Raw genomic sequence first — 16,205 nt, forward strand, 5'->3', positions numbered from 1 at the left:
CATACATCTGAGTTATGTAGATTTTGCATGTCTCGCTAACACTTGTCATCTATTTATGACTAATCTATTTATGTTTTACTGAAGTATTCTACCTTGGGCATGTCCCAAAGTAGAGTTGTATTGCACCACTGTGTAGAATATTCTAATTAGCACATGTGATTCAATGCACCTTGTCCTCTTAAGTAGCTTTGGTTAGGGGAATCACCCCTAGTTTACCTCAAAGATATTCATGAGCATATTTGAGTAAGGGTTTTGTGAATATGTCAACAATTTGTTCCTTGGTATTCACATAATCTAGCTTCACTTCTTTGTCTTGAACTAATTCTCTCAAGTAGTGATACTTGGTAGCAATGTTCTTTATCTTATTGTGTATTACTAGAGCTTAATCCACATTATGTTTGAACAATTCATTGTAGCTACCATATACTCAGCTTTAGCTATTGATTGGGAAATACAATTCTACTTCTTGCTTGTCCATGACACAAATCTATTCCTAGAAAAAATGTACCTCCATTGGTGCTTTTTTGTCATCAATATTTCTTTCCCAATCTGAGTCAGTGAAAACCTTTAGTTCAAATCTATCACTTCTCTTGTAATATAATCCATAGTCTTCTACGCTTTTCAGATATCTCAATATCATTTTTATAGTCATTGTATGATTCTCTTTAGGATTTTTTGAAAATCTAGCAACTATCCCAACTACTAAAGCAATATCTGGTCTACTATGAATAACATATTACAATTTTCCAATCATGGATCTATATAGGGTCTAGTTCACATAAGTAGAATCATCATTCTTAGATAGCTTATTTCATGTAGACATAGGTGTACTCACTGATCTTGAATCATCCATACCAAAAGTCCTTAATATTTTCTTGATGTATTTGGATTATGTAATGAAAATAACAAACTTCATTTGACATACTTACAATCCAATAAAGAATTTGATTTTACCCAACATAGACATCTCAAATTCTTTTTTTCATATCATCAGCAAATAATGTTCATAATGCTTCTCTTCCTCCAAATATAATATCATCAACAAATATTTTAGATAACAATACTTCATTGTTCTTACCATTCTTCAAATATAGGTTACTATTATCATTTGCCCTTTCAAAACTAATTTTCACTAAATAGTTATGTATTCTTTCATACCATGCTCTTGGGGCTTGCTTCAATCCATAAATATTTTTTTCCAATTTACATGTACCATGTTCTTCTTGTTTGGATCTACAAATCCTTTAGGCTATTCAATTTATAATTCTTCCTCTAGTATACCTTTTAAAAATGTGGATTTGACATCCATCTGATATACCTTGTAATTCTTGTAGGTTGACTATGCAAGCAGAGTTATGACTCCTTCAATTCTTGCTATAGGAGAAAAATTTTCTCCAAAATCAACTCCTTCTTCTTATGCATAACCCTTTGCATACCAATCTTTCCTTGTTTCTTGTTACTTCTCCATTCTCATTCAGTTTGTTCCCAAAAATACACTTTGTCCCGATGACATTTTTGTCTTTAGGTCTTGGTACTAAGGTCCAAGTATTGTTCTTCTCAATCTAGTCAATTTATTTGTCCATTGCTCGGATCCAATATTTATTGTCTAAAGCATCTTTTATTGGCTTGGGCTCAAACTCACATAATACTTGATTCTTCTTTGAGTTTCCTTCTTGTCATAATACTTAATTCATCATCTCTTATGATTTATTTAGATTTATGATGTCTTCTCACATATTTTTCCAACACGGTTAGTTTTTTTCTTGGATCTTCTTTAAGTTCATCTAGAAAAATAATCTTAGGCTCATTTCCTCTTCCTTTCTCTTGTTCTAGTTTAGGTTTTGCATGCTCAACATTTTCGATTGAATGGTAGACATTTCATGTCTATGACTCGGCATCTTCAATATGTTGCTTGACACCCACTCTCTGTTGCTTGGCAATTTCTATTTTCATTTGATCATTTCTTGACTGATGGATATTTGTAGCTTGACATGTTTGTTCACTTTGAGTGTTGGGAGCATCATCATCCACATAGATGAATGTACTTTAGTCTTTAGGTTCTTGATTACATGAAATGTCACCTCTTTCTAAAAACTCATCAACTCTCATATTTGCACTTTTCACAACTTTGTTAGTGTTAGAATTTAAACACTTGTAAGCTTTTCTTTTAGTGGAATAACCTAAGAATATGTCTTCATCAATTTTTTTTGTGATGTGGAACCTGATCAAACTCAGATGTTTATTTGGTGCAGTTTCTTTGTAGATTATTTCTACAAGGGTTTGGGGGCATCACCCTCAAGACAAGGTGAAGGGGCAGTGTCCAAGGTGTGTTCCCTATGATGGTACAAGGTGGGGTTGAGTGGCAATGCCCTAATGGGGGTTTTCGAGGGCAACGCCCCGAAATCAAAAAATGACCTTATATTGTAAAAGGTGTTGACTACTATTTTTCTATTGGATGACTTATTCTAGCCCTAACTTTTTAAGGAAAAAAAGCTTGTATAAAATGGCTTAGGGTTGGGGATTTCATAATGTATGGTGATATTGTAGCATCTTGTGGCGGTATTGAGCTGTAAGGGATTACAAATTGTAATCACTAGATAATAATAATATTGGACCTATTGTATGTGGACGTAGCCCAAGGATTGGGTGAACCATGTTAAATCTTTGTGTCTTATGTTCTCTTCTGTGTGATCTATTTTTTTTTTATTGGTTATATCTGCATGTAATTGTTATTTCTGTTTGTGGTTAATCCTAACAATTTTTGCATCAAGTTTTCCACTCCTACTGCATTTTTCGTATATAGAATCTATTACTAAATATTTTGAAATATTTAACATTAGGAGAATAGCCATTCCATAGTTCAAAAGGTGTAGCATTTGTACCTTTCTTGATTTGTACTATATTCAGGGTATAGACAATAGTACTAACTGCTTCTCTCCAATATTTATGTGATACGTTCTTCTCTATCATTAATGTTCTTGCACACTCCATTATTGATTTCTTCTTTCTTTCATATATTCCATTCTGAGGAGGGTTCGTGTTGGCATATGTCTTTTGATTCCTCTTTCATTACAGATTGTATTGAACTCATGTGAAATGAATTCACCACCTCTATCAAATCTCAAACACTTTAGACTCTTCCTTATTTCTTTTTCAACTCTGGCTAAATATTAGTTAAATAATTTAAAAACATTAGATTTAGCTTTAATAAACATCCCAATCATCATTCTAGAGTAGTCATCCTCAAATAGAAGGAAAAGTTGATCTCCACATTAAATTTTAACACCAACGGGTCCACATAGGTCAATATGAACCAATTCCAAAATATCACTAGCAGTATATGCTTTGCTCTTGAAATTAGACTTTGTCATCTTTCCTAATTGATATTGTTTACACATAACATTTTCAAGCTTCTTTAGTTTAGGCAACCCTCTTACTTTCTTCATCTTAATGATATTTACCAAATTGTCAAAATTCAATTGACATAATTTTTTGTGCCATAACCAAACATCTTCTGGGTGTGCAAACAAACATGTCTCACTTGATAAGTCTATATAAATTAAGTTACTTCTTGTATTCTCACTAGTTCCAATTAGCTTACCATCACCATCATGTATCTTGTCCTTTCTATTATGAAATTCAACTCAATAACCTAATTTGTTCAACTGTGAAACACTCAAAAATTTGTAGTCAGATCCTTTAACCCAGTAAACATTGTCACATGTTATCTTGTCAATTAGTTGAATAGTACCTTTACCTTTTATAGCACATGGGATATCATTACCAAATTTAATACATCCACCATTATATGGACCAATATCTTCAAATTTATCTTTAGCACCAGTCATATGATTGGAACATCCACTATCAATCATCCAGCTATTAACTTTTTTGGCATAAGAAATTAATGCATTTTTCTCATCTTCATCAGAGTCTTCTTTCATAGAAATATAGACAACGTCATCATCATTAGTCTCAAATTCATTATTAGTCCTTTCTTCAGCAATATAACAAGATGTCTTACCTTTGTCATCCTTTCTTCTCTTGTAGTCATTTTCATCTCTTCTTCCTTTGTACTTTCTTTCCTTCCTTTCATCCTTATCTTCTTTGTCAAGACATCTAGCAGCAATATGACCAATTTTGTTGCATAAAAAATAAATGATAGGTAATTTACCTTTGTATTTACCTCTTCCTCTTCCAAATATTTTTTCAATGAGAGCTTCAAGTTCATCAATCTAATCATCAAAACTATCACTTTCACTCTTCATGTGTTTTCCTTTCTTTTTGCTAAGAACTAGTTGTGGTTTGAAAGTAGATTCAATAGTAGAAAATGTGTAGTTATCAAAGTTAGACATCTCAAAATTATTAAGTCTACCAATTGCACCTTCTAAGTTCAAACTGTTACCAAGTGTGCATCTGAGTTCTTGGATTGTAGAACCTCTTATGGCATAGATGGGGAGTAGGGTCTTTAATACCTTACTTATTATTGTTTCATCTTTGATTTCTCCATTTGCACCTTGAATAGCATTAACTACCTCTTTAACTCTTGTGCAGTATTGTACTATGTTCTCACCTTTTGATATTCTCATGTCATCAAAATTACCACTCAAGCTTTCTAATTTTTCTCTTAGAACATTGTCATTACTTTCATATATGGTCTTTAATTTATCCTACATCTTCTTTATACTATCACAATTTTTTAGGTCATCAAACTTGGCATAGCTTAGGGCTAAGGAAATCTCCAACATTGCTTGGTTGTGTTATAGCTTCTATGTCAATTGTTTAGCAATTAGAGGACTAGTTGTTATCTTTACATATTCACTATCCAAAAAATTGACAGCAACTTCACTGATATTGGATATGTGTAACTTCATCAAGGTTTTCCAAGGAAAAAAGTTCTCCTTGTTCAGCTTGGGTACATCTCTCTTATTAGTCATGATCTCTATCTTTAAGTACATTCAAAAAAAAATTTGTAAGAATTCAGCTCTGATACCAATTGTTAGAATGTTTAGAATAACTAAGAAGGGGGGGTGAATTAGTTACTCAAGGTCAATATGTACCACATGAAAAATCAAACAATAAACACTTCATTATTTTTCTTATCCTGTTGTTTCTTGGTCATTATTGTAAAACTGTCATAAACATAACTTGCATTGCATAATGCAAACACTATTAAATATAAATATACATAAACAATTCATCATAGTTTGACACTAAGATTTTACGTGGAAACATAATTTGGGAAAAGCCACCAGCAACATGTCACTTTTTTTCACTCTTTTGAAGTGAGCCTTGTTAGAAGCCAACCCTGTTAAAGGTTATAAAATACACTATTAAATGTAACCTGGTGAGAGGATTTAATCACCTTGGTAGGAGTGGCCATGTAAGAGGACTTTGATCATTCCATTTAGAATGTCACCTTGTTAAATGATTTACACAGACTGAAAAGTCTTCAAAGTGACTATTAGGTCAACCTTAGTTAAAAGGATTTCAATACAAACTATTTACAATGATAAGAAAGAAAATAGTTGGTTTTGATCTGTGTCATTACAACTCACTTGTGTAGGTTCATTTCTCTATTTGATCTTTATGTTGGTTTAATGATAAGCCTTCCATTGTCATCTCTAATCTTGATTTTCTTGGACACCCGACAAGTAATCAGTCCACTCTTCTCATCAACACTTAACCCTTCTACCCTAATGCACTTATCAATAACAACATTATATCTGCAAGCTCTCTCCTTTAGCTTCATATTCACTCACACTCCTATGCATTTCTGATTAACCATACTCTATATGTCTCTCTTCACATGCAAGTTCGCACATACACATACAACACCAACACAACACCTAGCTCCAATTGTTCAAGTATGTATCTCTTTAAATAGGAAGTTGTGCTTTACCATATTCTATATTCACCATAGATCTTAGGTTTTATGATCAAGTTCAACTTGATTTGATGTATTTGTCCATCTTCTTGATCATTCAACTCTAGAAACTTCTCTACAATTTGTTTGTTACATCCTTACATAATTTTTTCCTTGAATTTAATGATCCAACTCATCAATTTTATCTTCAACACATTTTACATCTCCCAAGAAATCAACTGAATCAACTTGATCTTACAATTTCTTTGAATTTATTCTCTTAATGTCACTTGGAAATATCTAAATTCTATACTCAATCATCACTAAAATATTTGGTTGTTGTAAAGCTTTCTGGCTCAGTATCAACTAACTTTCTCAGTTGATGCTAATGCTCAATCAACACTAGATCTTCTCGACACTAATTGTAGCTCAGTTAACACTAGCATTACTCAACACTCCTTTGTATTTTTATCTCTTTCTCGGCTTGGCTTAGCTTTCTTGATATAAACAATTACTTTTCTTTATCAAAGTCTATCTAATCAAATGTCCATTGTAACTCCCTTTTCATAACTTCAACCTTTCCTCTATGTGTTATAGTCATGATCAACTTCTCAAATCATCTTCATCAATCAAATAGATATGACATTTAGATTAGGTAGAAATATGTCTCATCAAAATATTTGACATCAATGAGAAAACAACAATTTTTCCAATTGTAAGTTTCCAACATGAGTTGTGAAGAATATTTTTATCAATTTTTGTGGAATCAATCAATATTTTTTTCTATTATTTGGATTTTGTGATGTCACGCCAAGAAATCCCTTCTTTATCACAAACCTTATAATGTTACAAAAAATATGCAAATACATTGTAGTTTCAACCTATGTAACATCACAACATGAAATCCCTTCCTACACAAAAGACTTGCGATGTTGCACAAAGAAAGAAAATGCACTTGCATAACATTGCAATATGATTTAATTTTCCTCAGTAATGACTTGCAATATTATGAAAAGTATAAAAATACACTAGCATAAAATTGCAACAAGATTCCCTTTTCTCACAAAAGACTTGTGATGTTGAGTTTCAATATGTTTTTTTAATGGGCAATTTATATAAGTAATCTTTAGATGTGTTGTATATGGAGAGATTACTTATATGAATCACCCATTAAAAATGATATATTGAAACTCGACATTATGGGTCTTTTGTGTGAAAAAGGAAATCATGTTGTGATGTTACGCCAGTGTATTTTCATTCTCGTGCGACATCCCAAGTCATTTTTGTAGGAAGGTATTTCATGTTGTGATGTTACGCAGGCCAAAATTGTAGTGTATTTTGTATTTATTGTAACATCACAAGGTTTATGAGAACTATTTCTTGGTGTGATGTTACAAAATATGAATAAGATAAATTATTGATTGATTTTGAAAAAATTGGTAAAATTATTTTTCACGACTTAAACAAATATCTCTTCACATACAATACATCTAAAGGTTACTTATATAAATTGCACATTAAGAAAGACATATTGAAACTCAAGGATAACAAAATAGATGCAGTTTATTTCTATTATTAAGTGAATGATTTCAAAGACCTTAGATTTTATATATCCCAATTTCCTTAAATATGAACTAAAAGCATTGGATTTAAAAATTGTACCAAGAATGTATTACAGAGGTTTTAATCAAGCCCAAGAAAGGCAAAAATTGCATAGTTCCACTTGTATACCAAATTGTTGGTGACATCCAAGAAATACTAATGAAATAGATAATCAAGCCTCCACTCCTCCATTGAATTGTACTCTTCCTTTGTATAGCTTGGATAATAAAGAGGAACTCTAAATTCATCTCCATCTGAAACGTGTATTTCTCCTTCTTCCTTTGTCTCTGCACTTCTTTCCCACCACAATTTCTTCAATAGATTTTCCAATGATGGCATGTGTTGCATCAACCTACTAAAACTTCTACTTGAAAGTTAATTTTCTCTTCCATGCCCTCCAAAAATTCATAATATGAGCATTAAGAGCCCTTTGTGATTTCTAGCATTCAAACAACATCTATTACCTATACTCAAATCTAAATAAAGAGTACATAAATATTGATCATCTTCATGAATTTGAATCACATATAAAGATGTGGTGATTTCCTCTCTTAAGCCTAGTTTTACATCCTCTACAATAACCACACTAAAAAATATACCAATTATTGATTGCTTTCACTACTTAGCAGAATGCTTCTTCCATTACTAACTTTTCTGTAAACATTTTTAAAATTTAGAATATATCTAGAAAATAATCCTTCATAAATCATTGACAAAATCATATTTTTTCCAATGAAACATATAGTATAAGAAAGAACATGAATAAATTACTTCAGATATACAAAAACATAAAAATTATCTAAACTCAAAATGAACTCTCAAAAGCTCTAGAAGGAATGGTGTGCAAATGAACAAATGAGAGCAAAAAAATTAGGATTTAAAACTATATAGGGGGAAATTTATTTCAATTTTTGGATGAGAGATTAGCTTTTTAAAAAATTAATACTGGCTAAAAGGTTTTTTTTGTTAAGTCTGTTCTGTCTCTTGTGTCATCACACATGATATGGGTATGAATATGGTAACATGTCTTATACTAGTAGATACATGTGTAACATGCATGATTTGTCAAGAGATTAGCTTGTCTCGTTAAAGATGTGGGTCCTTAATCCCACCAAGGTAAGTTGGGTGGTATGTTAAGTTTCTTTGGATATTATTGAATTATATGTGTACATTTTGTATGGTGTATTATTTGGGGGTTTCCAGCATTATTAACTCAATGAATTTACATATATAAACTCCATATATATGGAAATATAATCTAATGCTAAATATATGGTGATTGTATATGAATGTATAAGTAATATATTTTCTAAATAATTATTTATGAATTTAAGTCATAATAGAATAAAATAATACAATCAATAAGAATATGATCCAAGCACATCTTGTTAGAGGGCATTCATTTTAAATGTCATAAAATGATCCAATTATAACTTGGTAGAGGACATTCATTATGAATGTCGTATTGTGATCCAAGTGCACTTGTTGGAGAATGATCCAAGTATAACTTGGTGGAGGGAATTCATTTTATATGTCATGGAATGATCCAAGTACAACTTGGTGGAGGGCATTCATTGTGATTGTCATGGAACAATCCAAGTATAACTTGTTGGAGAATATTCATTATAAATGTTAATTATTTCAATTTAGTCAAGTTATTAAAAATGTGAAATATTTAGTTAGAATTATTGTGATCTTATTATTTATTTACAATTATTATGTGTATCCTGAACTAATCCAAAATAGTGGGAACATTGCAAGAGTTCAAAGATTTTTTTAGCATATAGATATCTCCTATGTTTATAGGATTAATGTATATTTTTAACACATTAAAAAAGCTATTTATCTTTACTTCTATTGGTTAAGACTAAAAATATAAGAAGGAAAAATAATTTTTATCACAAATAAGTTCATAAATATTATAAACTCTTGGACAAAGTAGTCTGATTTATAATAATACCTTAGAATATTTCTAGAAGCGTCTGATAATTCAAAAAATACAAAGATGAATAGACCATGACAAAACAAAAGGAAGTAGGAGGCATGACATGGTTTATTATTGATAAGTAGAAGATAATTTCCACAGCTAATCAAATTGTGATATTGCTATCAGGATATTATACTGGCAAGTGAAATTATACCGATAAGTGAAAGCGAAATTCCTCTCAATCGCAAGTCAAATTGTCTTCACACCAGCAAGCTTGATAGGATTGTCTATTGAATGATAAGGAAATTGGAAATCAAAATGTCCACTGCATTTAACAATGGAGCGGTAGCATTGTAAGGAAACAAAGGTGCATAGAATTGCTTCCTACACTAATCTTGAGAGGATGATTATGCAAATTCAACTAACTATTGCAGAGATCTCAAGAAATTCATAATAATATAATCAAGATAACAATGAACACATAACATAATGATTACATGTGAAACCCTTTCGGGAGAAAAACCCCACCCTCCAAAATTCACACTATGATGCCTCGCCCGGAGATCCTTGGAAACAAGGATGAAATACAAGCCAAGAATTTTTTTTTTACAAGTATGAATGCACAATATCAGCAAAGGAAATCCAACATGCTAGTGATAATGCATAAGATAGTCCTACAGTAGATAACATCACCTATCACATGCTAAACAACAGTAAGCAACAGATATACTACTAAATCAAATAACATCATCTAATCATATGCTAAACGTCATGATAAGGGAATGCATCAAATAAACTAACATCATCTAAACATGATATACAAGCATCCCAATGAAATCATAAATCATAAGAAAGCATACTCCAAAACCCGAAGTATCAAGTGAAAACATCCAGCAATGGTCGCACTAGGACAAAAGATCATCTTTGTACACTAATCCCTAGTAGTGGTGAAGGTAGCTATGCCTCCCAACCATGTGGCACCCATAGGTCCACACCTGCCATGTTGATGGAGATAATGATCCAACCACAAACACACAAAAACAACATCCATGGCTAACACTCACGCCAAACAGTATGATGGCTGAAGCAAGAACCTACGACAATGCAAGGAGTACAGGTCCTGGTCAGACACTCAAAAGGCTACTAAGTAGGGGCTGACATCATGGAGAGTCACTTGGCATGAACAAGCCCCAGCTCAGATCGTGTGTCCTCAAACTTAAACAGGTGCTCACACATTATATCCTCGAACTTAATCGGGTGCTCACACATTTTATTATCTTAAGTTTTATTACCAATCACACATTTTATTTAGTTATCACTTACTTAAAACTTCTTATCCTCCATCAACCTCTGATGCCATAAATGTCGAGCTATGAGATAGAAGCCCTCTCCAAATGCTACCCTACCCTACCCATGCTCATCCTACAACAAGTGCCCGTGGGCATGCATACTCTCATCCCAACCCCAATGATCATAACTTCTAGCAAATCCACAAAAGATCGGGCCTTGCAAGTCATCCAACAAATGTGCATGCACGTACTCGTGTGTGGTGCACCACCATCATGAAGATCACAACATAAGGACAAGAATGAGAACACAATGCAAAATAAAACACCCAATCGAAAGCAACTCAAGAGGACAGATTCTACACAAATCCCAAAGCCAATAAAACCATACATCATAAAATCACTCAACCGGCCTCAATTCGAGAGTATGGATTCTACACAAATTCTAATGATGTAACAAGACCAAAATTCATGAACTTACTCAACCGGCCTCAATCCGAGAGTGTGGATTCTACATGAATCCTAGTGTCCATGAAATAAAGTAAAGGTCCAAAAGAAACCATAACAATAGGTATAAAATCACTCAACCGAACACGTCAGGAGTACGAATGCAACACTCATCCTAATGCAACATAAAAGTGTAGAAGTGATCTAACTGATATCCAAATGGATCAATCAAGTCCACGACCCACATTGTGCCAAGAAAACTCAAGAAAACAGGGCGGCACACAAAATGAGGTAAAAACCCCATATTTTAGAAAAATTCCAAAATTAAAACCCATTTGGCCTTTGGGTTCAAAAACCCCAAAAATCAAAAAATAAAAGGAATCGGACACCGTATGAAAAAATGGCCAGCATAATGGCCCAAAAACCCAAACCCTAATCCCTAAAACTATGGAAATGTTCGTACCCGCCCAACTGGGTAGAACTAACATACAGAAACAGAGGGGAACACTAGTTCTCAGCCTCCAAACAAACGGCTACCAAAAATAGAAGCAGAAACAGAGCAAAAACAATAAAACGAGAAAGCCCTACCTCACAGCCAAAAGGGCAAAACGGGAATCTGAACCATAAAATAAATATCCCATAGAAGTAGCTGAAAATCACAGCAATCCAAAGTTTCCTCGAGCTAGATCCAACGAGCTCAACCTCGCAATGATCCCATGCTCGTAGCTTCCACAACGAACAAAACAGTAAATCCTCATGAAGAGGATTTTGGGTTTTACTCTCCAACTTTCCCATTCGAAATTGAGAAGTGAGGAATTAAATTTTTTTTGGATACTTATTCACTTTTCGGGTGAATAATCGATTAGGGCATTTAACCAGCCAATCTAGTTAAACCCCGAATCGACCTAAACGAAAATAGGCTATTCTTATAAATAGGAATTCATCTATGGCAAAGCTACCAAAAATTAAAATAAGCTTGAAAACCCAAAAACACATAAATCTCCTTAATAACTTTCGCGACAATGCGAACCTCTAAATGCACAGACACGCTTACTGGTCTAATCACATAATGCAAATGAGTTTGGATTTAATAATCACTGAAAGGTTTAATTTAAACATTTTAATAAAGGATACGTTGACCATATAAGGATGACATTGGTAAAATATGAATGGTTGAATCACTAACTCCATGTGCCACTGCCAGGGATATAAATCCTGCACACTAAACAACACGATCAAGTGCAATTGCATATAATAACATAGCTGAAGCAATAAATGCATTAAATCACCTAATTTAACCATTTAATTAATTATATTAAAATAATCTATTTACATTACTCACGTTCTCATAAAGCATAACAATGCAGGAATGAAGTAAATAACCATAGAATTAAATCCATCACATAACATAATCAGAGGTATGTCCAAAAACTAGATAATCAGATATCATCATTAAACACACTATCATCTCAAAATGGCATCGTCATGCAATATGACTAATTGAACAGCATAGTAGTCTAAAATCTATGGTACTGGAATCAAGGTGTAACATCTAACCCTCAGGTCCTCTCAAATATAAAACATCACATAAGAACATATATCTCTCAAATCAAAATATAACAAGGTAAATGTCTGCAGCACATAACCAAATAATCCCACATGAACAATCCATTTCTAATTACTTAAGCATTTAATAATGATTGATTAAAAAATCAAAAAAAAGACACTTAAAACACATAATAAAACATAGTCATAAACATGACTAACCACTACTATAGGAACCTAGTCCAGTGTAGCATGGTAATAGAACATAGTGCAATCTCTGCACACATCTCAGGGTAATCACGAAACAACCTCATGATACCACATCGATCTTGGAAACCACTGGCACAAACCTTAATGAACCAAAAATCACAACATAATCTCATAGATCAGTCAAAAGCATAAACAAAGCAATTGATACAGAAACATAAATCCAAACGCCTCGACAGTGTAGACCACTCAGGGTCAAAATCATGATCCCATCACAAAAAAAGATCAACAAGTTTGCATCTATCAGGATGACTTACAAAAGTAAAATGGGAGAGGCACTACATCATCCCCCCTAAAGACTAGGCTTACTCCTAGAAGCCTGCAATCCAAGAATAGAAACCAAAACACACAAGAACCAAAATCCAAAGCGAGCAATAGGAATGACTCAAGAAACTCTCCACAAGTCAAACCAAATCACTCTCACATACTCAAACCATCATGTTAACCCCCAAATAGGTTAACCACAAGAGAATAGGTGTCCCACAGACACAAGGTCCTCCAACAAGGAACCTTTTATGCACTAGGAAAAACCCATCTAGTCAAAAGCCAACAATACAAGGTAAGGAACAACCCTCTCTACCTTGTCAATAGGTGCCCAACTAAGACATGCACCAACCACATGACCACAAAACCAGGTCAAAACAACAAGCACTTCCAACAAAATTTGGAATCATGGGGAAAAACCATCCCAAAATTTCCAAGAATACTATCATGTCACACATGATCATTCTGGAATCCACGTAAACTCACCCTTAGAAGAAATAAGATGAAAGTTTACCAACAAAAGGACACACTCTAAAAGACTACTCACCACCAAGCATAGGAGCACAACACCTCTCCAAGGTACAAAAGCTCAACTATCACTAGGAACTAGGGTAACACAACCCAACTAGAAAAGATATCACCTTCTCACAAAGTTCAAAGACTTTCGTCAGTGGACACAATCATGTAATGTTTGCATACCAACTCACGAGATGGTAACATGTGTCCAACGATACCATGTCCCTCTAGCACCATGCTAGGAAAGCTACACCCAAACTACCACTAAACTCAGTCTCTAGCCTCAAGTCAATGGTTAATGAGAAAACTTGATTGAGACAATCCACATGAAGATATAAGCTTAGGGAGAAGGATACTATAGAGTATAGGACTGAGAGGGAGTAATTCTCAACATCTTCACAAAATCAGCCCAAGATGCATTAGGGAACACACAATTTCCCCAACCATCAACGTACTCACAAGAGAACACTACTAAGCTAGTGGCATAACCACACTAGCCTACTCTCACAAGAGAGAAAAGGATATGGAGATGCACCCAAGGCAACATCCAAGAAGGATAATCTAGACTCATCAAAGAACTAAGTCACTCCCAAACAACAAGGCAACATCAACCCTAAGCAAGGAATGCTCACAAACCACACTACACCTCACAAGGGTCGTTTTGTGCTACAAGAAACACACAAACCTCAGCATGAACTCCAACAAGTACCTAGTAGATTATGAAGACAAGATAACTCTTCTATTATGAATAACATGAAGAGTTAAACTTCTCCAATGGCCATAAATAGGATATGTCATGATTGAATTGGCCTCTACTCGAAAAGGTACATAGAACATCGATCAGCAACTCCATAAGCCATAGCTTTCACGTCCAAACTTGGATTGAATCCATTTGAAAACCATCGAAAAGATATCGATGAGGGCTACCATAAGATGGAGCTAAAAGAGACCTAAGACCTACGATCTGAGTCACCACTTAAAACAAAACCACAAAGGAAAAAACAATAGTCTTGGCCACCAATACAAGCAAAGGACAAAACATCCAAATCCACCCAAAAGCACACATGCCCAAACAACATTAGACATGGAATGGAAGGTAGTTCGCACATTGAAACCATCAGTACTTATCCCCCATAATTTCGTTAATTAAGCATAACATAAGCACTAATGCATAATGAACTGAAAGATTTTCAAGCAAGGGTCCAAGAGTCACTTACCATAAAACAAGTACATACCCTTCAATTTCTTTCAAAAATAACATTAACAACTTTGAATCTATCAAAGACACAATAGCATGTTCTCCATGATATTATCCCTTGTACGTACTACCAGAGGTTTAAAATGAACATGATAGAGTCACAACACACAACTGGGTAGTAGTAAAACACATCCAGAATAATCATCAAGAAACATAATCAAAAAGCCCAAATGGGAGAATTATCAATTCCAACAGTAAGTACCAAAAAGAGATCACTTCAACAATAAGTCAAATGTGACAACTGTCACAAAGAGAGCAATAGATAAAATTGATGACTACTCCAAGAGAGGAAAATACTGAAAACCAATGCTAGCCCAATAGCATGAGGAAAGTTCCTCCAGCCAATAAGAAATAAGGCATCAAACAAATCACATTACAGGTGATGACTGAGTATAGTCACACAAGAGGGATAAGCCACCACACAATGCTAAGGAATACATCATCCTAGAAATGTTAGAGAACACACTCACACACATCAAGTAGTATACCATCAGTAACCTCATGCATATACAGACAACAATAATTTCCTTAATTATTTTCCATGCAATGCAACATTTAAATATCCATCAAATTAATACAATTTTACATAAGCTTAAGAGGCAATCAGATTGGGGACTTAAGTCATTAACCCAAGGATATAATGCAAAACTACTACTTTGCAATGATTCACAATAAACACTCATTTTCAATGAAAGGAAGCATTTTATTCTTATAATCAACAAAATAAAGAATCACAAATAAGATTCATCTATTTACTTGCAATTAGGAGAAAAAAATAGGGGTAACAATGCACCTTTCTCCACGAGGAGAAACAAGAAGAGGCACACAAGGCCAACACATGGACACCAATCAGTGGCTCCATCCAAAAAGGGTCACACAAGAAACCAACCAACAAGGCACATTGACACTAACAACAAAACAAGGAAGACTCACTTCCTTCTCCTCACACAGATCTAGTTGCATCTACTGGACAAGCAAGTCCATCACGAGTAGATATCAAAGCAACAAAGATCACGAGTTCTCACCAAGACACTCGCACTCAACCAATGCAGCAACAACTACAAGGGAAACATAAACATAGAGATCCCAATGTTTGAACATGGGCTCTGATACTAGATGTAATGCCCCGCCCGGAGATCCTTGGAAATGAGGATGAAATACAAGCCAAGAATTATTATTTTTACAAGTATGAATGCGCAATATTAGCATAAGGAAATCTAACATGCT

Source organism: Cupressus sempervirens, chromosome 11 (genome assembly GCF_028749045.1).
Source record: "Cupressus sempervirens isolate cs-2001-9-10 chromosome 11, ASM2874904v1, whole genome shotgun sequence".
NCBI classification, from domain to species: Eukaryota; Viridiplantae; Streptophyta; class Pinopsida; order Cupressales; family Cupressaceae; genus Cupressus; species Cupressus sempervirens.